Source organism: Mustela lutreola, chromosome 8, assembly GCF_030435805.1.
Source record: "Mustela lutreola isolate mMusLut2 chromosome 8, mMusLut2.pri, whole genome shotgun sequence".
NCBI classification, from domain to species: domain Eukaryota; kingdom Metazoa; phylum Chordata; class Mammalia; order Carnivora; family Mustelidae; genus Mustela; species Mustela lutreola.
Window position 1 is genome coordinate 109205051 of NC_081297.1, and position 24268 is coordinate 109229318.

Here is a 24268-nt window from a genome sequence, read left to right on the forward strand (position 1 = left end):
GAAAGGGCCTGCATCAGCTGTTTGTGGTCCGGCCGAGAGGGCTGTGACCGTCCCTAACACGAGTGTGCCGTGTAATTTTCGGACGACTTCTCGTGGGGAAGCCAGTGTCGCAGACTCCACCCCGGTGAGTCGCCGCAGAGAGCTGGAAGGTGCTCCTACTCATCCCAACCCACGGCAGACACCGTGCTCAGCTCACGGGCTAACGACGATTAGATGAGATCGTGAACGTGACGCTCTTTGCAGACTGATGGACACATATTAAGGACTCAGTGTCCACAGTTCTTATTGAGATATAAGCATTGTCTGGTGCAACCGGGTGGCTCCGTGGGTTGAACATTCGACTCTTGATCTTGGCTCAGGTCTTGATCTTGGGGTCGTGAGTTCAAGCCCGTATTGGCTTCACACCCAGTGTGGAGACTACTTTTAAAAAAATAAATAAATAAAATACATACATACATACATAGGTATTGCCCCTGGAATAGCAAGTGATTATTTTTCATCAGCATATCTATTCCTATCATTGAGCCCACCCACATAATGAAAGAGAACTGCAGATAAGAGAAGGCAGAGGGTGAGGATCTTGCTTAACTTTGCATCCTTGCACAGTACAGTACGGAGTACTGGAAAGAGCATTGCTTGGGAATTCAGATAGACCTGAGTTTGAATCCTGACTTCACAACATACTCATCAAGTTACTCAACGTCTGTCTCAGTTTGGCCATCTATAAAATGGAGAGAAGGATTGTAAAAATTAGACATAATGTATAAAAAATACCTAGTCCGAAGCCTGGTGTACCCAGGCTAGTAAGATACATCATAGCTCCAGCTTTCTCTGTTGGTTCTTCTTTGTGCCATTTATAGATTCCCTTTCAGCAAGTGCTTTGTAAAATAGCAAAGGCCTTGAAAACTAGCTGTAAAAGTAACATAGGGTCACATGCTAACAAACATCATTTTCACCAGAAAGAATGAGTGCACATAATTATTAGAGAACCCAGTGTGTTAGCATATCAACCATGCTTCTGACAGGTAAGATCACAGGTAAGTCCAGTCCCAGCCAGAATGGAAAAATAACATGAACTGGCTTTTTTAAAGACTGATTTATTTATTTGAGAGAGTGCACATCTGTGTACCAGTGAGGGGAGGGGTAGAAGGAATCTCAGGCAGACTCCCCATGGAACGCAGAGCCCAATGTGGGGCTCGATCCCATGACCCATGAGATCATGACCTGGCCGAAGCCAAGAGTCACACATTCAACCAAATGAGCCATCCAGGTGCCCCAGGAATTTATTTTAATTAACACACATCCTTCCCTTATTCCCACTAACTCCCCCTATGACTTTATCTTCATTACCAAACAGGTCTTTCACGCATGCATACACACATACACACCTTCATTCTTGGGTCTAGCCCCCCTCTTCTTTATATAGGTAGTTGTATGTGGCACAATGTGGTAGAAATGGCCTGAACTTTGAAGCTAGACACAATTAATGACTTCCTAAAAACCAATCTTCCTTTCAGCTTTTCTAAGACCCAACCCAGCCTTTTCTACCATCTTTGCCAAGGCATGTATGGTCTCTCACCTAAACCTTTTAAAATACTTCAAGACTCCACTGCAGTGCAGTTCTGCTCTGTCCGTCCTCTCAGGGACTGCCATAGGAATCTGTACCTGGTATTTTACTTACTCCCCTGTGGAAGAACAACCCCATACTGTGAATATGAAAGCTATTAATATTATTGCTTCTGCTACCATTATAATGAAAGCTTATCTTTATGAAAGCATTGTGCTAAGAGCTATCAATACATTAGATTTTTATTTCTTCCAACTATAATGTAAGTGTTATTTTTCCAGTTTTGCAAATGAGAAAATTGATACCAAGTTTGGGTAGCCTGCCCAAGGCTGTAAAGCTAGAATATTGCAGCTCTGGGACTGCAAACAGGTTATTCATTCATATATCCATCTATTCATTCCCTCAACATTCAACAGATAGTTATTGAGTATATACTCTGTGTCAGGCAGAACCAAGTATATCAACAAATGAGGTGGATGCCATTCCTGCCCTAGAGGGATTTGTCTTCAGTCTGACACCAAGTCCTGATTCTTTTTTTTTTTTTTTTAAGATTTATTTATTTATTTGACAGAGAGATGGAAAGCACAAGCAGGCAGAGCAGCAGGCAGAGGGAGAGGGAGAAGCAGGCTCTCCTCTGAGCAGAGAGCCCAATGTAGGACTCTCAGGACCTGGGATCATGACCTGAGCCAAAGGCAGACCAGACGCTTAACCCACTGTGCCACCCGGGCGCCCCACCAAATCCTGTTTCTTAACCACTAAGTGTACTGTCTCCCAAAGTAGAGTCTAAAGAGGTGTCCTGGCATTGTAGAATATACACTAACCTTGAAAGGACTCATAATTTGACTTACCTAGAGATAGCCTGAGGTTCCAAATCATCACCCTTCGTAAGCTAAAGGAAGAACTCCTAGAAGGGAGTTCAAGCTCTTCAAAGGAAAAACGTTCAAGCTCTACTCGATTTGAGTACAGTGGAAAAAGTCAAGATCTGTAAGTATCAGCCACTCACAGTTGACCACCCTCCTTTTCCAGCACAAGGGTCCATCCTACCTGATGGAAGGCATTTCTAGCAGATAATTCAGTTAATTTCTTTGCCTCACTTCTAAAATTGTTTCTGTATCTGTCTCTCCCATCCCCAGCCAGGCCAGACAGGGAGGCTCCTACTCAGTATTTTAGTATGATTTTAGAAACACTGAGAAGCTAACTACTCTCTCTTCCTCTAGGGCCTCTGCACTGCACATCATTAGGAACATAGAGACTATAATTTGACAGGTGCCCCTAGGATGGGAAACTCCCCCACAAAACCGTAGTAATTCCTTACATACCCCAGATGCATCTGTTTCCTTCCACCCTTAGTGAAGATATTTTAAATGTAAATACTCTTCTAAAAGGCCATATGCACACTAAGAGCCCATCTTTTCCTGGTGCCATTTGAGGATGTGGGGGTAGTGGGGGTAGAGTTCCTTGTGGCAGCCAGAATTGAAGGAGAATTTGGAACATAAGGGAGAAAAACACTGAAGACAGACCCTGTCCACATCTTACTCCCTATACCAAATTTGGGCCTCATTTTCAAAATTACAAGAGCCTCAAACCAAGGGTAACAAATTGAAATATAAGACCCTATTTTATGTCCTTACACTTCACTCACCACACGTACCAGTAGATAAAAATCTGACACATTTTAGAGGAGAAATATATAATTTCCATGGTACCAAACCATCAATTATTTTTCTAGTTTTCAGAATATTTATTGTAACATTCTGACATGCATATCATTTTAAGGAGACAACTCAAGTTTCAAAAAAGAGGCATTCTATATAAGAGTCCATAGGAAAATATAGCCTGTCTTCCACAAATAAAATGGGTTTCACTTAATATTCATTAAAGTGTGACTTGCTTTCGGCTCATAAATCTTGAAAACCACTTCTGGCCCCCTGCATTCTGTTTTCATTGGCTAACTCACTTTTTCTTTCCCTCGACACTTTATAGTTTGTGTTTAAATATGAGGCACAGCTGGTTTTGCCAGTGGGGGTTTCTGGTTTGGTTTTACAAGAAAACACAGAACAAAATCCTCAAAGAGTTACAACAGGTGTTCCATTTTCTCCTCAGAGTGACATTGTGTAATGATGAAAAGCAAACGAAAAAGGTAAGATGATGAGCTACCCAACCTAGCAGGACAGAAAATACGAGATGCGGCTGCTCAGCTTTAGAGCAGCTGCCATGTTCTGCATCTTTATAGACGCACTCAGTCTGTCTGTCCCCTTTAAAGAAATTACCAATGATAAGGACACAGACTTGAAAATGAATGTCCACTTTCTCAAACTGGAGAGAGAGTGTGTGTGACAGGGCTTGGGGGTGGTGATGGCAAGGAAATTCTTAGCCATAGCCTATTTTAAGCTTGTATATCATATTTCCCTTTCTGCTCACATGGCAGGTATGAACTAAGAATACTCTGTGAGGCCTAATGACCAAACTAATCAAGTTCCTCTCAAACAAGAGCAGTGGCAAAACCAAGGATTTGAGCATAAAGGACACTATATGTTAGAACCAACCTTGAGAATAGGTGAGTGATACCCTATACTGTGCTTAATTTTTTGAGAGTTCTTTTTCTTTTTTTTTTTTTTAAGATTTTATTTATTTATTTGACAGAGAGAAATCACAAGTAGATGGAGAGGCAGGCAGAGAGAGAGAGGGAAGCAGGCTCTCTGCTGAGCAGAGAGCCCGATGTGGGACTCGATCCCAGGACTCTGAGATCATGACCTGAGCTGAAGGCAGCGGCTTAACCCACTGAGCCACCCAGGCACCCCATCTTTTTTTTCTTAAGATTTTTATTTATTTATGTTAGAGAGAAAGAGAAAAGGAAAGTGTGGGGAGGGGCAGAGAGAGAAAATCTTCAAACAGACTCCCCACTGAGCACAGAGCCTAACTTGGGACTCCATCCCATGACCCAGGAGTTCATAACCTGAGCTGAAATCACTAGTTGGATGCTCAACCGACTGAGCCACTCAGGTGCCCCCAGAGAGTTCTTTAATTAAGGAAAGTAACAGAAAGAAGAGTGATGATAATGATAATAGCTAGGATTTATCAATTGCCTTAAACGAATCAGGCACTGTTCTAAGCATTTTACTTATAGTAATTTATTTAATCCTGATAACAACCCTATGTGCAGGTATAATGGTTATCACCATTATCGGTATGAGGATCCTGAGGTCTGGGAGTGAAGTTCACACAATGAACAAGGAATGAGCCAGGATGAAATAGCAAAAGACGGAAGTCTTTGGACAAGCATATAACTGCGTACCATGGGGAATGTTAACTACCCTCTTGTTCAGTGTTGTCTGTAGTCAGGTAGTAAGAAACACAGGTGATTTGGCCATCCAGGAATCTTAAAAGGTCTTTAGAAGTGTTAAACCTATTCCGAAATTTCCAATTACTCTGCCCACACTAACCACTAATTACAGAAAGTGCCAATAAACTTGTTCTATGTTCCTATTACTATTCCCAGTGCTCTAAACATATTATTCATGTAAGCTTCTCTTAACCCAACGAAATGCGTACCATCATGATCTCATTTACATATTTGGAAACTGAGGAATGGCAAAGCTTAAAAATTTCCCACATTTAGACATATGGAATATGGTTTTTCTAGGATTCTAACCTGGGCTTTTATGGGTTCAGAACTTAGGGAAAGAACACACCTGTTTCATGCACTCTTCCTTCACATAAGGAGCACATATGTGTTGAAGGATAATCAACAATTGATGTCCAATAAGGTTTGTTGAACTAGTTGACATTATCAAATATGAACCTTGATACTCAAAGACCCTCTTGTTTCCTGATTACACATAAATTGTCATTCATTTTGGAGCTGCAATGTCTCAAACGAAGAAATAATTACACGGAGAGAAATTCTATGCTCCTACGTAGCAGGCTTTTATTTACTCTCTATTCTCTGTGCCTGTTGGAAGCCCACTTGTTGTTTCAAAGCCTGGCATTCCCTTCTCTGGAAGACATCCCTGATCACTGCAGTGCACAGACTTTCTCATTCCCTCCTGTGTGCTCTACAGCCAGAGCTCTTCAAACGTTCATGTGCGTCCAAACTACCTGGGGATCCTGTTACAAGATAAATTCTGATTCAGTGGGGTTGGGATGAGGGCTGAGATTCTACATTTTTAACAACCCAGGGATGAGATTCTTGCCCAGGGACCACACTGAGTAGAGCAAAGCTCCGTATCACTCCATTGGTTAAAAGGGTTGGTTAGCACCCCACTCAACTTGCCAGGCTGTGAGTGGGCAACACCTCCTCCTTATTTGTCTTTTTACCTTGCACAACATTCTACTTTAATTATTTTCAAGCACTCTTGATATTAGAGGTTCCTCACCACAGTCCTGTGGGATCTGCAGAACCAATCTTATTATCCTGGAGGAAAACTGGGGCTTGGGGAACTTGAAGAGCTTGCCCAGAGTTACCAAGTTATCCCAAGCTCTTGCCCATGGTCGGATTTTCAGGTTTAATTCGCTCAGATCCTGCCTTGTGTGCCTACTATCATTCTTAGCAGTAGGGCATGGGGGAATGGACATGCGTAGACATGTTGAGTGGTCACAGTAATGGGGAGTACCTGGCGGTTGGGGTACAGGACTTGTAATGGCTCCTGCACAGGACAGTCCAGCACAGTATTGTCTCACCCAAAATGTCATAAAGGGAAACTCACAGAAGGCATTTGGTGTACATGTGATCGCTAAGCTGATGCTCAAATCTTGGCTTGAATCTTTCAGCAGCAGCAGTGCAGCACAGCTAGTGGTTAAGAGGCTGCTCTGGGACTTAGGATCTGCCCCCTAATGGCTCTTTGACCATGGCCATGTTAGTTCACCCCTTCTCTGTCCCTTCCTCTGCAAAGTGAAGATGCTATGATAGTATCTACTTTACCAGATGGCAGGAAGGTTGAAATAAGAAACTACATATAAAGTACGCAATGAATTCTCAAAAACCACTAGCCATTTCATTATTACCATCACATTTTTTATTCTGCATGCTGTTCATTTCAAACAGAGTAATGGTTTGAAGGGTTAGTCATATCCCATCTAAATGAGGGAACAGCCATTTTGTCAAAGCCAGCATGGTTCACGAGGAAATGTTTGGAACCTGTGTCCCACAACACACATGCGTGCACGCACTTAGACAAGCACAACTCTTCTGTGTCTCCCTGGATGCCCAGGACCCCCATTTCACCCCCTAATAGGGTTAGAAGTAGGGATAGCACCTGACCTGCCAGAGCTGAGTGCCGTAGTTTTTTCTTTTCCTTTAACAAAACTCACTCACTGTTACATAATCATAATGCCCTCCCAGGAAACATATCTGTATTTTGGCAGAAGCCCTATACTGACACCATATCTCACTCAAAAATTTTTCAAAAGTTCTCAGGAGGTGGGACTGTTACTCACTAATGTTGTATGAGCCCTCTTTCTAGAAAGCTCTTTTAACCTCAGACATTTGATGAACTCTTACTCATATTTTAATTTCACATATAGTATACCCTGTGAGGTTTTCATTCCTCTAGCCCCTTGTCCTCGCCCCATCAAAGAGCCAGAACCTCTCCTCTGTGGTCCCATTACAACCAGCACCAGACCCCACTGCAGTGTATTGTTATTATCGCACTTCTCCACTCCATACTCAACAAAGCACGCGCCCACTCTAACCCTTCCAAGCTCCTCCTTCCTCTGATTTATCTGGGGAAATCTGGGGCACAGGCTGCACCCCACTTCCACATTCCTGCTTGTTTACAGTTGTTTTTGAACCACTGAGTAACTGTCCCCAATTCCCATAACTTGATTATGCAGAGCAAAAATCTCTCTAAATTTCCATACCACAGCCCCATTCTTGGAGGGGAGGAGGTCCACTGTCCAAAGGAGAAGTTCAATTCCAATTTCTAAGAATAGAGCCATCACACCTCGGTAAATTATGTCAAAAGGTCCCCACGTGTGAAAATGGTGACATTCATTTTTTGTTCCAATAGCAATGCTCCTCTCCCTTTTTCCCAGATTTGTTCAATCCCCAGTTCGAATCGTGCGTGGGTCTGCATCCAAACTACGCCAGGAGTTACTTAAAGGCGGGGACTGCACCACATTCACCTTTACATTTCTGGGGGCCACTATGCTGCCTGATGCAAAAAGTCGCGAAGAGGAAGAGGATGTGGGCTCTGAACCCTTTTGACAATCTCCCTATCACACCTCTTTGGCAACCAGTTCCCCAAAGGTGGGAAATTCCAGCCTGCTGGGACCTTCTACTTGCCAGACCCTGAAGCAATTGGAAAGATGAGCTGTGGCAAATATAAAAGAAGACAGACACATTAAAACGGGCCTTGCATTTACACTTTGATTTACCTCTTTTTATGCAGTTCAAAGTGAGATCAAGACCTAAGCCAAGATCTAGAGTCCGACACTTAACTGACTGAGACACCAAGACACCCCTAGTTTTCCTTTTTAAATTAGTAAATATCTTGAGGGAGGTACTTTGAAACTGCAAATACTGTTCTCCAACTTCCATGCACCAATACCTGCCACAATTATTACTATAGTTTTCTAATGGGGATTTTCCTTTTCCCTCATCCCTTCTGCTCATTGGAATCCTCTGTAAGGAAGAATTGTTCCTTTTCCTCAATTCATTTATTCAATTATTTATCAATATTATTATGGAGCCATGGATATTTTCCTCTGACTTTAATCTAATGCTATCATTATTTATTTTGTTTTTCAAGACAACCTAAATTTTTTTTAACGTTGGTAAGGGAACCATTCGCTTGGCCATTCTAACTCTTTTTCCTCATCTGTAAGATGAAGATAATAATAATAATCATGCTGTTCTTCAAAGGTTGTTGTAAAGAGCGGTGCCTGGGTGGCTCAGTTGGTTGAATGTCCAATTCTTGATTTCGCTTAGGTTGTGATCTCAGGGTCCTGGATTGGGCCCCACACTCAGTTCTGCGCTTGGAAGGGAGTCTGCTTGGGGATTTCTCTCCCTCTCCCTCTGGCCCCACCTCCATTTGTGTCTCCTCTCTCCCTCTCTCTCAAATAAATAAATCTTTCTTTTTTAAAAGGTCTTTGTAAAGATTAATAATGTCATGCATATAAAGCCCTCAGCTTATTACTTAGCATCCAGTAGACTCAATATATATTCGCCATAATGTCAGTACGATCAGCACATGAATATGTGTGTCAGATACAAACAGGAGCCAGTGGCACAGTGAAGTGTTGTCAGTTGTGGAACAGATGTCAGGAAGACAAATCAGGCAGGAATTCCATTGGGGAGCGGGAGGCACAGGACAGCTGCTACTAACCGGCCACCAATATTGGGCAAATCACGTCCCCATCTGGAATACTGTTCCTCGTGGATATACATTGGAGGTCTGTTCGACTCTAACATTGTGTGACACTAACCTGTCTTAGATATATGGAAAAATTTGGTAACTCCCACTAAGTCAGGGAACAAATCAATAATGCTCCTACAATGACTTGAAGAAGGGACTTTCACAAAAGCATAATCTACGAATTTGGGGCCAGAATAGAAACAGAAATGAGAAAAAGTAAGGAAAATGACATACCTGGCTATTTTCTTGTCAGGCTAGTGTTTCCATCTCCTAGTAAAACTCTCATGATTTCCCTGCATTTGAGTGTTACATGTGGAATTGTAGAGTTTTTTTTGTTTTGTTTAGGATTTTTTTGTGTCATTCCTTCAGATTACAAAGATAAGCAACTTTTTTCTTGTAATTACATAATGGTGTTTTTAAATTTTATTGAAAAAAAATGAAAACTTTTTTTAAGTGAAATAAATTGTGTTGTTTGGGTGTATCGTTCATTTGTATATCACCAGGGTCTGTGACAGTGCAGGTGACTTAGTGTGAGCTCAAAAAAATGTTGATTTTTTTTTAAAAGATTGATTGATTGATTGATTGATTGATATGCCAGAGAGAGAGGCACACAAGCAGGGGAGAAGCAGGCAGAGGGAGAAGCAGGCTCCCCACTGAGCAAGGAGCCCGATGAGGGATTTGATCCCAGGACCCTGGAAGTATTACCTGAGCAGAAGGCAGACCTTAACCAACTGAGCCACCCAGGCTTCTCAAAATATTTGCTGATTAAATGAATGAATCAAGAATGAACAAATCATTCAACATATGCATTACAAAAGAAGGAAAAGCATTTCATTAAAGGATAGCAACAATATAATCATCCAAAAGGAGTTACAGAATAGAACCAGGCCAGGATGAAGGTGAAAAATTGTTCCTCATCTCACATGGGTTAAAAGGTTCCAGAGTCATGTAGAGGGGGGAGCTGCTACCACTGTTCTCTCTCCAGCTTCCTCTTCGGAAAAAATACCCTTTAACACCAGACAACAAACCTCGTGGGATGAATGAAAACCATTGGCCCACGGTCAATGGCATCTGTCACAGGCTCTGGGCCTTGTTCAGGTTCCACATTTAGTGTGACTCAGATGTTACTCCCTCCCAAAGTTAAGGACATGGATTTGAACAATTCATAAGCACCTCTGAAAATAACTTCAACATGCTCCATTAATACCACCTCCAGACATACTCCAAAATTAAATCCCGCCTTGTTTGTTTTCCTAACACCTGCTCCCTGACTGACCAAACTGTTTCACACAAGCATTTAACCTACTCTCCTCTCATGGAGAAACTCCAGCTACAGGAGCCACACTGGGGAACTGCCTTACAGGCAACATGTGAAGTCCTGGTGGTGCTGCTGAACCACCTCTTGGATCAGGTCCAGGCTGAACGGGCAGCAAGCAGCATCACACAGCGAGTCGCACTACAGCGCAGGGGATGTGTCTGGGGCGATCGGACACCACGTAGTCTTCACCATCTTCCGACTGGCTTCTCCCCCACTGCGCTTACGGTGCTGACCACAGGCTCCTGGTCCCTATTGTGCTTTCTGACATCACACATCTGGCCACCTCTGTGACTTGATGCCTGGTACCCCTAAGTGAAGGGGGTCAATAGGTTAAACAGTAATCATCATCATTATTATCCCGTAGTGTTATTAACATTTAATAAGATAATGGATTCAAAATTAGGGGTGCAACAAATGTTGATTTTCCTTCCCTTGTCCACAAACCTGTCTGAGCAGATCAAGGAAGAAAAGGAAAACAAGAAGTAAAAATGGTTAAGAATTAGGTTTTAAGTCCCATTCCCACTTCTCTTTTTTTCCTAGTTCAGCAGAAACTATGACAGACCAAAGAAGGTCAAAGAATCCTTATGTGGAATTGCAATGAAGAGTGTGATGAAATATTCTAAACGGCACGCATGTTCTCAAAGGAGTAGGCAACGCGGGGGAGAATTCAGGGCCAGTAAATGGGTCCTTTTCATGCCCAAGTTCTGTAGATTTTAGACCTTGCCAGGCTATTTCTCAGGAAAGTTATAGGGGGGTGGAGTATGGGGAGAAGAGGAATGCTCCCACTCCAATTACAAAATTGTTTAATTTTACTTGCAACTCAGGAAACCCAGAACACAGAAGAGAGACCACTGAAAATTTCATGCTGTTTCACCTTTTCACTGTCTTTACTGTAAGCATGCGTCGTAGTAGGAATATTGATCGTTCACGACACAGTAAACACAGGTGAGCAGTTCTGCGGAATTTGGGAGTGAGGGAGAGAACAGGACATGTACACAGCTGTAGCCCAGTGTCATCCCATGGTCATTATTTAATACAGATGAATTATAGAGTGCCACCAGCAGAAGATAGAAGAGATACAACCTTAGAAAATAGTGACCTTGCAAAACATAGGCGGTAAGAAAAGCAAGGAAATGATTGCCACAAAAGTCACAATAGCTGTTACCTATAAGGGGGCGGGGTGTGGTCTAGAAGGTAAACAAAGGAGGGGCTTCTGGGCTTGCCATGGTCCATTTCTTGATTGAGGGGTGTTCATTTTATAATTATTCATTATACTATACGTTTATGTTTTCTGTTTGCATATTCTGTTTCATAATTTTTAAAAGGTTAAAAAAAGAAGGAAAATAATACCCCTCCCATCATTAAAGGGGGAAAAAACTAGTTTACTGCAGAGCTTAGCCCTAGGTAATTTCAACATCTTCCTCAGCTGACATCCATTTTCCTCCCGTAGGCGGTTTTCTGGAAGAGAAAGAGGAGGGTGGATTTTTGAGGAGTCACAAGTAGACTGCCATTAACACTCCAGAATAGATGACTTACCACAGACAGTTTTAGTACTAGAGTATGTTTGGGATAGGTTTTTTAAAGTCCAATTATTCTAGAGTTAGAATTCAGTGAGGCTCCATAAGATACCAGAAAGTTCTCCAAGGGGTAGGCAGTATTCACAAGTCAGAGTCATCAGACACAAAGACAGGGGATACAAATGGGCTTATGAAATCATCAGGAAAAAAAAAAAAAACCACAAAAAAAAATTTTAAGTAGTTACTAAGAACTCAGCTGCTCCGATTCAGGGCATAGCAGGGCCTGGGGGCCTGCATGTGAAGAAAATCCTTCCTGTGTTTGGCATCTGAGTGACTCACCCAGAAAACCATCCACTGCATGCAGCAAAGAGGAAATGAATCATGGAAGCGTCTGACCTTTGCCCTTGTCATCTCGCTACAGGGAAACCACCCACAGACAGTCTCAACAGGCTGGAGACAGGGCAGTCAAACAAGGCATACAAAAAATGATGCAAATCCATTGGCAGAAGAAAGCAAGATAATCAGGTCAGGAGAATGCAGCTGAGGGGCTGAGAATACAGAGTAAGAATTGATTTTCTGAGAAAACTTAGAAGTTGAACTACCATCACAGACGATCTGGCAGTATCCACTGGCATGTTGTCTTAAGCAGTTATCTGAACATCTTCCACCATTAGCTGGGATGGGGGTGGAAAAGCACCATAGAGGGGAACAATGACCCAGTGCCCCCTTGGAATCCCCATCCTATGTTTGGTATTTAGAGAATTTGCTTGGCTTGCTTCAAGGAAGTAGACCAAACTCATACAAGTAGGAAAGTTGTAATGAATTTTTTTTTAAGATTTTATTTATTTATAGGCAGAGAGGCAGGCAGAGAGAGTGGGGGAAGCAGGCTCCCTGCTGAGCAGAAAGCCCGATGCGGGATTCGATCCCAGGATCCTGAGATCATGACCTGAGCTGAAGGCAGAGGCTTAACCCACTGAGCCACCCAGGCACCCCAATTGTGATGAATTTGACAGACTCATTTACACTGAAGCAGATGCGAGCTAAATGTCTGCTCCAGAAAGGTAGAGTTTACAATAAGTGGTGGAGGAGCCCTAACGCAATCCGAAGAATTATCCACAGCCACAGTCCGACATTCAGGTTGTGATTGTAGTTTTAAACAAACTCAGCACGCCTTCAGAATGCTAATCCAAAAGCCAAATATAGTTCATCCAAAAACGTGTACAGAGTAGAAAGCCAACACCCAGGAGGAGAAGGAAAAGCTCTCCTTGCTTAGGGTTATGAGCACAAGTGCTTCTGCGACAGCCTCTCTCCTCACCAATCAATAGCCAGGATATTGGTGACCACCTGGTGAGCTGCCGCTGTCAAAGGCATTTCCCTCTCTTCAAGGTGAGCTTTTTAATGCAATTTATTGCCTTATATGGGTCTACAAATAGTTTGGGGTCTTAGATACCTAATTATAAAATAATATACCATTCCTCCAAGAAATTACCCAGGCCTTTGCCCTTGGAGTGAATTTGGCTAAGAAACCTTGCCCTTGCTGGTTAGGAGAGTGGGAATTAGGTGCTCACATGCCACACAGCTTAACTCAGAGCTCTGATCTGTGCCTGGGAACTCAAACTGTAGAGGACATTAGGACACAAATGGTGTTCAGGTCTGAGCTCAAGAATGCAGGTTGGGGCAAACCTTAGACCCTTTCCTTTCCCTTCCACCCTCACTTCCCTCTCTGGCCACTTTTGTATTCTCTCCTCTTATCCTCACCAACATTAGCCCACTTCATTAAATTAGAGAAAGGAGTTTAGTCATTTCCAGGTAGGCAGGCAGGATTCCTTGGTCCGCACCCTATTGTTGCCCTGAGCATTTACTGATGAAAATGGAAGTGATTCAGTCTCCTCTCACAGCACAGAGGCGCAGTATGATCTATGAGCCTTTGAGGGCTGCTAAATGATTCACATACAATTGGTATCAGGGAGTCCTGCGATCCTCTTCCTACTTCCTTTATGAACTTCCATCCTAGCAGTATTTTCAGCTAATGAGCTAGTATATTTTCTGTAACTACAGTAATAATTTTTTTTTAAAACAGCTGCCATCTATTCAATACTGACTGTAAGCTAGGCACTCTGCTAACGGTTTTATAGACATTAATCCTGTTAATCTTCATAGCAACCATAGCATAGAGGTACTATTTCTATCACTACCTTATAAGTGGGGACTATAAGTTAGAGAAATTGTGTCACTTGCCCAAAATGAAGCCAGCTGGTAAAGGAACCAAGACTTAAGCCTAGGGCTCTTCCACTTCACAATCTAAGCTCTTCACTATCACGCTGTATGGGTCCTCTAAGGCTGGGGGCAGGAGAAGAAACAAGTGAACTGTATTTATTGCCACACTGCCTTGGGTCACCTTTTCCTTACACTCAGGTATGTAATCATAATAGGCAGTAGAGAGGAAACATAATAAAGTCTTATTTCCACGCGGACATCCTACCTGTCATCTGCACATTTTCTATATTTCTTTCTTATGTGTAAGAAATGAGAAAGGAAGAAACCTAGCATCAGAAGTGGTAGCAGCCTGACTTCCCTCTTCCTGGATAATGGGAAATTTGACCTTTCTGAAAAGAGGATCTTTCAAGCTTGACCAATAAAAGCCCCATCAGAAACACCTCATCAAGCACACGTTGAAAGAGACCAATTGAGTTCAGCCTCTCATTTGGAATTCATCTTCTGACCTTCTGCTGGGAACAACAGTAAAGATAATACAAATCACTCTCTCAGCTTCTACCTCCATTTTTAACCTGAACTAACCTATCAACAATGTACAGAGCTTCTGTCATATGCATTGGGATTAGAGCAGTCGTTGGGTAGCAATCATGGAAGAATTAAACAGTCTGTCTTTAATGAATACGTGTTCCCCACAGCTTGGCACTGGGAGCTGGTTTCATCTATTGATGACATACAGTATAGAACAGTTGGTTTCTGATTCCAGAACCCACTATATTCAAAACAACATTTTTTAGAAATTAGCAGATTAGAGACTCGGGATTTCCTTTGACTAATCAGGGTTCTGGCTACAGGAATGGAGAAAGGACATTCCAAAGACAACTCAATGTTTAGCTTTTAAATGAGTATCGCAGTAGTTGGAAATCTTCCAGGGAAAACTAAAATCTTTGGGAGAAGGGAAAGGAATCGTCTTGATTCTCGTCGGCTGATTTGGTTTAAACCCCATATCATATCAGGAATTTTTGTCCTTAGCAACACATGTTTTAGAATCAGACAGATCTGGTGCAAGCCCTGATTTCCCACACTTACTATCTCTAACTTGGGCAAGTTTTTTAACCTGAGTAGCCGTCTCCATCTATAAAATGGGTTGTGAGAACAGAATGCATCTTCTACGTAAAAGACCAGCACAGAATGAGAACTCACTATATGACAACTTAAAAAAACCGACATTCACACTGCATTTTTCCAGTCAACCAGTTTGAAAACTAGATGCCAAAGATGCAACGGCCTGTGCAAGATAAGGCCGCACAATAAAGACTCACCACCAAAACCCTGGCAGATTTTACTAAAGGAAGGAGGAGGCATTTCTTTCCAAGGAATTTCACCCATCTCACACTCCCCATGGACCTGAAAGGGGAAACCCATTTGAGACATCAATGGATGAAGATCGAAAACTTGCCCTTAACTGTGGCAGAGTGAGAATTCACCAAGATAATCAACAATAACTGGCTCAGAGAAAAAGCCTTTTGAATTCAAACCCAGCTAATTGGCGGAAAAGAGCAGGTCAGACAAAGGGAGCCGGGGTTCCATGTGGAACTGGAATCTGAGTTCCAGTTAACCCAGATTCATTAAACAACTTAAACCAAATGACTTGAACCATCCAGATCTCTGGATCAAATAACTTCTTCCCAAAATAAAGCCGGTGGGAAACTTTCAAGTAGAGTTTGATAATCTCAAAACAAAACATTAATGGCAATTGTTACATGTTTTATCCCAGCTGTCAATCGTATCGTGGACTTGGCATGGGGAGAATCACCAAAACTTGCCCAAATTAAGTTTCATTATTAGGGATGTATAATTGATTTCCTAATGAAACTGAGATACCCACAAGTAACATAATGAAGGTTAAGGAAAAAAGCAAAAGCACTAAAAACTCCATTCTGAGTCTTATTGATTAGAGTCAGATAAAACAAAAATGTAAACCAAATCTCAGTATACAAGTCAAAAGAAATAAAATGGGGGAGGAGAAAGAGAAAGAATAAGGAACAAAATGAGCCAAAGAGACAATTGCCAAGTTCTCACAGCATCTACAGAGAAGGGGAGGAGCAAACATAGAAGCTGACAGGAAAAGATTCAAGAAGGAAAGTGTGGGAAAATGTGAAAGTGCCTTGAGGAGGAGCCAAGTTTTAGTGGGTGGGAGAGATGAAATGATAACATCTGTTGCCGCCTAAGCTCTGAAGGGAAGAATCAAGAGTCTCCTGAAGACCTTTGAAGAAAGGACAGGGCTCCCGGAAATGGGGCAGAGGCCACGCCGTGTGAGCTTCAGGTGGGAAGAGCCTCACTCATCACAGCAGTGGGCTACATACAGACTGTAGTTGTGAACAACATAATAATAATAAAGGCTTGTCTCACCCCTGCATAGAGTTTTTTTTTTTTCCTTCTGAGGTAATCTGTGTGGAGAATAACTCCCACATATTTCTTTCACAGCTGCTCTTACCCGCGGGGAAGTGACATGAATGGGTTAACCTGGTCACAGCAATAGAACATGGAGGGGGTGACTGAGAGGTAGTGGGGCCCCCCCTCAGCTGAGTCAGCTAGGTTGTGGCAGCTGGAAGCCTGGAGATGTGATATGCAGCTCAGCTGGTCCATCTGTTGTCTGAGGGCTCTGGTGACCTGTCTTCCCCTGAGATTCAAGAGATTACCACACACTGGCAGCTTCCCATACTTCTCAGCTCCCTAAGACAGTCACGTGCCCCAGTAAAGTCTCCCAAAGCAGGGCTATGAACCTCATCTTATTCTAAGCAGGCTCTTACCCATTCCTCACCCTTGTTTTCATTTCCCTTTTCACTTGGGTGAAAGGAAACAATTCCAGATTTTGGTATTTGAAAAGACACTTCTAACTGCCAGCTTGACACCTCCACCTGGATATCTCCTATTAAAGACATCAAACATGAACTCTTGATCCTCCCCTACCCTGCTCCAAAGCAATCCTGCTCCGCCTGAAGCGTCCCCCTTTCACTGGATGGCAATGGCATCTTCTTCAGTCCCTTCTCTTTCACTGGCACCCCGCATCCGGTCCATCAGCAAACACTACCAGTTCACCACCAGAATATACCCAGACTCTCAGCACTTCACAGCACCTCCATTATCCCTCACCAGGAGAGTTGCTGTAGCCTCCTAACAGGTCCCTGCTTTTCTGCCCTTGTCCTCCGTCCTGTGACATGGTGGGCCAACTGACACAGGTCATGGCGCCTCTCTACTCAGACCTTCCAGTGATGTCCAGTCGCAGCTGGAGTAAAAGCGAACGTTCTTACCATGACCGAAAGGGCACCACACACTCTGACCCCCAGTGCCTCTCTTACTTTATCTATTTCTACTGTCCCCTTTCCTCACTCCAGGCCACCCACTGGCCCCCGTTCACTAGGTATACTAAGTATACCTAGAGTTCCTAGATTTAGTAAATAAAAAACTGGACAGTGTGATTTTTTTAGTACAAGTGTCCCCCAAATATTTTATGGCACATACTTCTATTTAAAACATAGGTGTTGGGGCGCTTGGGTGGCTCAGTGGGTTCAGTCTCTGCCTTCAGCTCAGGTCATGATCTCAGGGTCCTGGGATCGAGCTCCACATCGGGCTCTCTGCTTGGTGGGGAGCCTGCTTCCCTCTCTCTCTGCCTGCCTCTCTGCCTAATTGTGATCTCTCTCTGTCAAATAAATTGGTGAAATCTTTAAAAAAAAAAAAAAAGTAGGGTTGTTCATCTGAAATTCATACTTCCTGTATTTTCTCTGGTGAGCCCAGGGACACCCCCACCTCGAGCCCTTTGTACTACTTGTCCCCGCGCCCGGAACACCCTTCCTCTGAGATTTCTGTGGCTCGCTCTTTCACCTACTTCAGTCTTTCGCTCAGACATCACCTTGGGGAGGCTGGCCCCAGTCACATGAGAAACCATACTCTGGTTCTTCCTATCCCCTTTTTCCTCTTTATTTTTCTCTAAAATATAATTTACATAATTTACTCCACCAACTGAAATGTAAACTCAATGAGGGCAAGGCGGGTGTTTTTTGTTTGTTTGTTTTTCTGCCTGGATCACTGCTCTGTCTCTAGCACCTAGAACAGTACCTGACACCTAGTAGACCATTGATGAATGTTTGTTGAATGAATGAACAAACCTCTTAAAGCTGTTCATAATAAAGCAGCCGACAACAAATTGCCACTGATTCAAGGATTTTTAGACTCCTCCTTCCATCCATGTTGAGATTCCTAAAGAAGCCCACCCCATCTGTTTCCAATAGTGCCACCCCAGAATGAATCACCTTTCTCAGCTACCCACAAAACAGATCGTCTTGTTTGATACCAATTTTAAAGAAAATGCCAAACGTCATTAAATATAGATAATGCATTAACTCACTTTGCTGTGCTTTACAGCTTACAAAACACCTTCACCTCATGAACTCCTTTGAAAGGCCTTAAATACAAGAGAATCAGATTCATAAAGACCAATTATTTTCACAAGAGGAAAATTTGGTTTTCATCATAGCAATTACATTCGCAAAGACAGTACTCAATCCAACCCAAAATAATTCAGCCCAATTTCTGCCGTACTCACCCTGCTGAAAATGTTCTCTTTCGAATCCAGTTGAAACTGTTAATGCTGTGACAAATAACTTATGAAAACATATTTGCAGTAGATAACACCTTGACTTTGTATGTATGTATATGTCATATATGTGGTTGTGTGTGTGTGTGTGTGTCTGTGTGTGGTTTTAAGAAATTAATAACCTGCATCACCTCTCCTGAATAATGCTAGCCCAATTAATCATTAAACATATGGAGGTGTTATGATCATCAAAGTCTCTTCGGTGTTTACATTAGAGCATGAGAAAAGTATCCATTGCTATATCTTTCAGAACGAGCAATGTGCAGCTGCTCTTAATTTTCAACTGGAGGGGGAAAAGGCATTGAGGCACATCTCTGATTTGCATACCCCCAAACCATTCTCCTTGAGTGTTTCTGAACAAACTAGGGGACACAGTTGTGCCTTAGCCTTCCTGCGGCGGTGGTTCCTAGCCTCAGCTACACATTCAAGTCACGTGGAGAGTGTTAACAATCACTTACTGATCCTTCAATCCTACCCCAGAGAATCTAATTGATCTGGCCAGGAGCCTGGATCCTGGGAGTTTGAAAAGCTCCCTAGGTGAGTCTAGGAAAGAGCCAAGTTTGAGAACTACGATTTAAAGTTTCCCAAAAATTGCACGGTGGAAAGAAGCCCTTTTTGGTTTTCAGTGAGACACCACATTTCCAGGTTTCAAAAGCTCATCTCCAGATTATAGTGAAGTAAATGAGTTTGAAGGAGTGGGGGAAAGCTGCTCTGATTTTATCTAAAATCAATGTGTACTGTTTGAGGGAAAAAAAAAATTATCCAGGCTTTAATATAAACAAGAGAAGTTTCAGTTCAGCAGCCCTGGGAAACTCCCCAATTTAACGTAGCCTTTCAACGACTCTCACGTGCATTAACTGTGGCAGTAGAAATAACTGACAATGTGCTCTTTATTCACACCAAACACGCCAGTGGACTTCAAAAGAAAATCAACATTTACGGTTTAATTACTGTTTATTCCCTGTATTCAAATCAGCTTTCTTTGGCTGCCCCCTTCTAAATACTCAGAAGGGGATTTAATCATCTGATCTAATTCTTCCAAAGAATAGAAAGTTATCATTATGACAGCACAATGAAAAAAAAATCATTAAACAAATAAATGAGAAAGAAACTGTATGAAGCGTAACCACATTGGGTATTTTTTAAAGCCTCTGTAAGATAAAACAGTTCATTTTTTGAAAGATAGTAATTTAGGGGTTAAAGCCTGATTTCTCTTTTTTTAAAGATTTTCATTTATTGGGATGCCTGGGTGGCTCAGTTGGTTAAGCAGCTGCCTTCGGCTCAGGTCATGATCCCAGCATCCTGGGATCGAGTCCCACATCGGGCTCCTTGCTCAGCAGGGAGCCTGCTTCTCCCTCTGCCTGCCATTCTGTCTGCCTGTGCTCGCTCTCTCTCCCTCTCTCTCTGAAGAATTAAAAAAAAAAAAAAATCTTTAATAAAAAGAAAAGATTTTCATTTATTTATGAGAGAGAGAGAGAGGTGGGGAATGGGCAGAGGGAGAGGGAGCAGCAGGCTCCCAGCTGAGCAGGGAGTCCTATGTGAAACTTGATCCCAAGACCCTGGATCATGACCTGAGCCAAAGGCAGACGCTTAACTGACTGAGCCATCCAGGCAACCTTTTTTTTAAAAGATTTTATTTATTTATTTGAGAGAGAGAGAGAGAGAGAGAAACAACCTGACTCCTCTTTCTTAATTGAGTTTCAACTTATTATGTCTATGCTAACAAAATGAAATGCATCAATAAAAAATATTAGTGCTTAAAATCAATGTGGTACCATCGACACCAGTGCTATCCAATAGAAATATAATGGAAGCCACTTATGTAATGCGAATTTCCTGGCAGATGTATTAAAAAGTAAATAAACAAACAAAAAAAAGTAAACAGGGACAGGTGAAATTAACTTTTATAATTTATTTAGCTTTAACCAAATATAGTCAAAATACTATTACTTCAATTAAATCATATCAAAAATCATCAGTAAAATTCTCTACATTTTTTTTGTATTAAAAAATAGAGAATCCCGTATGTATTTTATATGTACAGCATGTCTCAATGCAGGCTAGCCCCATTTCAGAGCTCAGTAGCCCCATGTGAGTAGGTACTAGAGAGGGTAGGTCTCTAGCCAACACAATAGCCTGAAAATTAAAGTGAGTATTTTCCCTTTTGGTCTTTACTTTTTGGCAAAGCACCTTTAGTTGTGCTAAACAGAATGCGGGCTTGGTGACAAATGACCCATGCTGAGTACTTTCTACCCTTTAAATTTTTTGCGCAGCTTTGCTGGAAATGGAAGCTCCAGTTTGGCCCTTTTCTGCACTAGTATAATTCATGTTTGCTTTTCATTAGGCAAAAAGAATGATTCTGACTCAGCCTGGTTCTTAGTTACCCCTGAAAACTGATAGCACTTGTCTCCAATATATGACCTATCCATGTAGACACAGTTGTTTTAACACTGTCTTTCCCCTGGTTAGTAGCATTTGTTGATTACACTGGAATGGCTCTCTCTACTTTTGTTAGCTGTCATATACTGGGATTTTGCAATTTTATTACAATATCCTGACAACATAGCCTCTTAAACAGTCCGAGGGACTACCATTGTAGACAATGCTTTTACAACTTAATGTTTTTACAATAAGTTAAGCTTAATCTTAACTTTCAATGACCTAGGCAACAGGACTTGTTCAAATTTAACCCAGGTCAACTTCCCATAATATCTAGAAGAGATCCAGGCAATCTTTACCTAGGCCTCTCTCCACACACTCTTTGAAGTTACATTATTTCTTAATCACCCTTCAGCCATTGGTAAATACACTGCCTTCTCCAAATCAAACAAAAGCTCTCCATGTTCTCCAGCTAGTAGATGATGTCAGAAGAAAAAAGTGAAGGTAACATTTATATTTATGCCACAAGTCAACACATTGTGACCCTCACCTCAGGCTTCAGGGAAAGCAGATCAGAAAACTAACGAAGGCACAGTTTGTCACAAGAATGGATTTCAAGAATTCAGCTATCAGTTTTGTCATTTACCGAGATCACTGGAGTGTAGTCATGTGCACTGTGCAAATATAATTTGCCTTCTTTGCAATGGCTTCATTTTTTTCATGCACAAAGCTTTGCATTTTAAAGAATCTTTGCACATAGCAGAGCCCTGAGAAGAGGGATGAAGAATTCTGAAGGCTCAAGGACATGTTTTTCCATCTTTTCTCAAGAATACAGTCTCACCACTGGAAAGGATTTATATTTTGACATACACAATGCACACGAAACCAGAATAAGAATCTGCCATGGATGCCTATTACTTATACACCAAATCTGAACTCCCTCCAAAGTCTGACCTCATACAACCCATCATTCTGTCTCACTACTTGCTTTCATATAATCTTCCCTCCAATCAGGATGGTTTCTCTACTACCCCTCACCTAATCCCTTCGCTCCATTCACCACTCCCCCCACCAACACATACGTAGTCCTGCCTGCATGCCATTACCCATTGTTTTCCATACACCTGGAATACCCTCAATGCTCAGGTGAACTCATAAGTATCAGCGAAGGTATTCACTTTATACCTTATCACTTCTAGGCTTGGGTTTACGAGGCTAAAATTCCCAAGACCCGTTTGTCCCCATCACAGTAACCATTGCCTGGCTTGACACTGTAATCTAATTAGCTAGGATTCATGCAGGAATGTTTCACTGAAGTAGAAGAGGCACTTTTTATTCTCAATCGCTCTGTATAAGGAAAGGGGATATTTTCAAGGAAAGGCTAGCTGCATACACATGTAATTTTTTAAGGAAATGTCTGGGGTTTTTAAATTGTAATAAGATACATTAACACAAAATGTATCATTTTAACTGTGTCTAACGGTTCAGTTCAGTGGCATTAAGTACAGTCATACTGAAACCATTATCACCATTCATCTCCAGAACATTCTCATGTCAAACTTTCTCATCTCAAACAGAAACTCTTGGGCGCCTGGGTGGCAGAGTCAGTTAAGCGTCGGACTCTTGGTTTCAGCTCAGGTCGTAATCTCAGGGTCCTGAGATGGAGCTCAAGACCGTTTGGGGCTCTGTGTCAGAGTCTGCTTGGGACTCAATCTCCTTCTCCCTCTGCCACCCCCCACCCTGGCCCCTTAAGTAAATAAATAAACCTTCCTTCAGTCTCTATGAATGTGACTGTTCTGGGTACCTCATATAAATGGGACCATGTGTATTTGTCCTTCTGTGTCTGGTTCATTTCACTTAGCATACATCTCCAAGTTTCATCCATTTTATAGCATGTATAAGAATTTCCTTCCTTAAGGCTGAAGAATATTCCATTGTGTGTATACACCACATTTTGTTTATCCATCGATGAACAAACCATCAAAGAAAAGGGCTTACTTGCCCTTTGAAGCTTCTTAACCTCTGCTTCCCATCTCCCTCATGGCAAAGTAGAAGTCCCATAATTTATTAAAACACACACATGCACAAGTTTCCATAGCAGCTTGCTATTTAAAGTTCACAAATAGGTCTTTTGAACATTTGGAGACTATTTGATTTCCCAATCCCAGCTATCTCCTACCCTGATCAATCTTACATTTGTTAACAATGAACTGAATTCAGTTTTCAATCCCAGCTGCCCTGACTGCTTCTCACTCAACTTGGGTATAAGACTGGATTTTCTGAAATCTCCTTTGCTGATGATAGAAATTAATTTTTTAAAGATTATTTATTTGAGAGAGAGAGAGAGTTTGAGAGAGAGAAAGAGAGAGATCACAAACGGGGGTAAAGGGCAGAGGGAGAAGCAGACTCCCCGCTGAGCAGGGAAACCTGACACAGGGCTCAGTCCCCTGGGATCATAACCTGAGCTGAAGGCAGACACTTAAGGACTGAGCTACCCAAGTGTCCCTAGAAATTAAACTCTTAAGTCACATGTAAAGAGACACTAACGTCCTATGGAGGGAGCTTTTCCGTACCTGCCCTGATCACTTCTCATTTATATTCATCCCTCCTTTAACTCACATCTTTGTGTCATTATCATTATTATTATTACTAGTACTTTAGGGCTTTCCATGGCAAGCAGCATTAAATTCTATTCTGTATTATTATTTCCTTGATTTGTCTTTTCATTTTGTCTTCCCAGCTCCAGTATAAATGCTTCAAAGCACGTTCTGGATCTTGTTTCTTTTTATGCCCGGTCTATACCATAACACAGCACCCGTTTGTTGGTCCAAAGAAAATACCGTCTGACTCCTTAATTGCCTGAGGTTCACGGCGGCTCACATTGTGGGTTCTCAATAAAACATTAAGCAAGAATCTCTTTCTCCGTGGGCTCAAATGAATCATACTTGAATTTTATACTTTCTTCAGATATCCTGACTCACTAACTCAAATAGCTAACCATCGATCTGACCACACTTAGTAACAAAGCAAGGGCACGGGTAAAGCATGCTTCTTGCTGTCTCACACCTTGGGTGTGCTGCATTCCTAAAATTACTTAAATAGATTTCACGCTGTCTTAGAAACGCCAGGCAACAAGCACCTAGCAAGTGGGCAGCCATGGACAGGGGAGGTACTTGAAGGTACAACAAGTCATTCTTCAGGGAGGGACCCAATTGTGAGTAAGAAACAAGTTTTCGGTAAGTCCACTTCAAGAGCAAGGAA

General features: G+C 42.1%; 1 long non-coding RNA gene across 1 annotated transcript; it reads left to right on the forward strand.

Moving 5' to 3' along the window:
* Positions 1–23913, forward strand: LOC131837985 (uncharacterized). The gene is made up of 4 exons (XR_009356397.1): positions 1–124; positions 3996–4124; positions 11065–11185; positions 23748–23913. It is a non-coding gene; the product is annotated as an uncharacterized LOC131837985 (long non-coding RNA).
* Positions 23914–24268: the final 355 nt, after the last annotated feature.